Below are 2,674 nucleotides of genomic sequence, written 5' to 3' on the forward strand. Positions count from 1 at the left end.
TGGTGTAGAGAGAACTGTAGCAGCAGCTGGAAGTAAATCTATCTCAGGCAGCAAAAGGGGCCTACAGAGGATCTAAATTGCGGTCAAGACCAGTTGGTCAGCTAAAGAGACAAACCAGGATCTTTTTTTTCATGAAGTGTGTATGCATAAAATTATTCTCAAAGATAAGAGAGGAAGGAAGGAAGGAAGGAAGGAAAGGGGGAGGAGAGTAAGAAAGAAAAAAAGGAAAGAATTTCTATAAAAAATGGAAAGGGATGCAGACTGTTGAAAGCTGGGCATGAAATATGGAACATTTGGATTATATAAACATCAAATGACACATGACATGCTAATAAACCTGAAGTTTCCCTGTTCTTCAAATTTCAAAAATTTCTTAATAAAATGACTAGTTTTCACAATGCAGTTTACTAAATACCATTAGAACAGGATAATATTCAAGATTCTTTGTATCTCCTGACAGAACAAAACACTTATCCCAGGAGCACAGTAAGTAAGAGACCCTGGTCGAACACAGTAATGAACCATAGTGGACAGGTGACTATGTTCTATGGCAGGAAATATTTAGAAATGTTACATCAAATTTATATTAACGAATAGATGCACATATCATGAAAAAGAATAGAGAACCCAGAAATAATCCTCCACAAGGTCATCAAACTGATTTTTGATGATGGTGCAAAAGCAATTCAAGGGGAGATAGACAGTCAACTGGATGCATCTAGAAAAGAAAATGAACCTTAACCTAAGTCTCATGCCTTATGAAAAAATTAACTCAAAATGAATCATGAACTTATATTTAAAACTAACTAAAATTTTTAGAAAATGCCATATGAGAAATATCAGAGACCTGAGGTTTAGTGATAACCTTTTACACATGATACCAAAATCATGACCCATAAAAGAAAAAACTAGATAAATTGGACTTTATCAAACTGAAAACTCTGCTATGTAAAAGAGTCTGTTAAGAGTGTGAAGAGACAAGCAAGAACCTGGACAAAAATATTTGTAAGCCACACACACCAAACAAAGGACTTATATCTTGATATATAAAGAACTCTCAAAATTCCACAGGGGGAAAAACCTATCAAATCAGAAAATGGGCAAAAGACAGGAAGAGACATTTCACTGACGAGAGGATATGCAGTGGGAGGGGGGGCGGGGACACAGGTAAGTTTACAGTTGTTCATATGGGGAATAATACAATAATGAATAATAAAAACACAAGAATAAACTCGTGTTTTGTTCCTCACAACTGTAGAGCTCCTTTTGCTTTACCCAGTACGGACGGAAAATAAGCACACAAAGAGATGTTTGACATTATGAGTCGTTCAGGCGTTCATGGAGGAAGTGAACCTAAAGCCTGGCCTTAGAAGATTCCTATTTTATAAATTAACAGGAGGGTGTAAAACATAAGCTTAAGAGTCTCTTCAGATCCCAACAATATTCTTTGGTCTAATACATTTCTTTAGGTTTTTCTGCAAGTTCTATGTACCATGTCAAGTTCTGTTTTTATCAAAAAGAAAGAAAGAAACCTGACAAATATACCGTTGGCCTTCCACAGCCGCAGGTTCCACATCTGCGGGTCTAACCCCGCAGGGACTGAGAATATTAGTTACGTTGTTGCTATGTAGTTAGGTCTATAATGGTGGCATCGGAACTGCACAGGTCAGACTTTTTTTCCTTGTCATATTCCCTAAACAATACAGTATAACAGCCATTTTACAAGGCATTTACATTTTGTTAGGTATTATAAGCAATCTAAGATGATTTAAAGGATACAGGAGGATGTGCATAGGTTACATGCAAATATGATGCCACGTTGCACAATAGACTTGAGCATCCTTGGATTTTGGTTTCCTGGAGGGACCCTAAAACCAATTCCCCGCAGACACCGGGAGATGATTATATAAAATTGGGGAAATTTGAACAGTAGGTAGCTGATGTTATTTAGGGTTATTTATTTAGAAAATTTAGGGTATGGTAATGGTTTTGAAAAGTTCTTATCTTTTAGAGATAAATAATAAAGTAAAATATATTTATACATATATATTTATGTGTTCATAGGAAAACAAAATCTGAATGGATACATATCAAGCCATCAACTATGGGTATCTGTGGAACATAAAACTGGAGTGAAAGAAAGAGAAACGTCTGTTCTTTGCTTTATATACCTCAAGATTTTTACAATGAACATGCATTATATTTAATTTGGAAAAACAATTAAAATTTAATTGTATAAGATTGCCTTTCTATAATTAATTATTTTAGTTATCTGATTAAATACTATAGAAAATGTTCAAATGTATAAAACCTCAAGGAATCTCGTTTATTGCAGGAAACTGACAAAAAGAGGAGATAAAAAGTATTTTGAAGCTAAACTTGAGGAGCTTCTTATACACAACTTGATCCAGATCTTATGGCTTTTTTTGAAAGATTTTATTTATTTTTAGGAAGAGGGGAAGGGAAGGAGAGAGGGGGAGAAACATGGATGTATGAGAGAAACAGCTGGTTGCCTCTTGCCTGCCACCTACTGGGGAACATGGCCCACAACACAGGTCTGTGCCTGGACCAGGAATCGAACCAGTGACCTTTTGGTTTGCAGGCTGGCACCCAATCCAATGAGTCACACCATCCAGGGAAGATCTTATGGCTTTTTAAAAAAAAGAAAATAATC

Source organism: Sturnira hondurensis, unplaced genomic scaffold (genome assembly GCF_014824575.4).
Source record: "Sturnira hondurensis isolate 20B ecotype Veracruz unplaced genomic scaffold, ASM1482457v3 Scaffold0013190, whole genome shotgun sequence".
Taxonomy (NCBI): Eukaryota; Metazoa; Chordata; class Mammalia; order Chiroptera; family Phyllostomidae; genus Sturnira; species Sturnira hondurensis.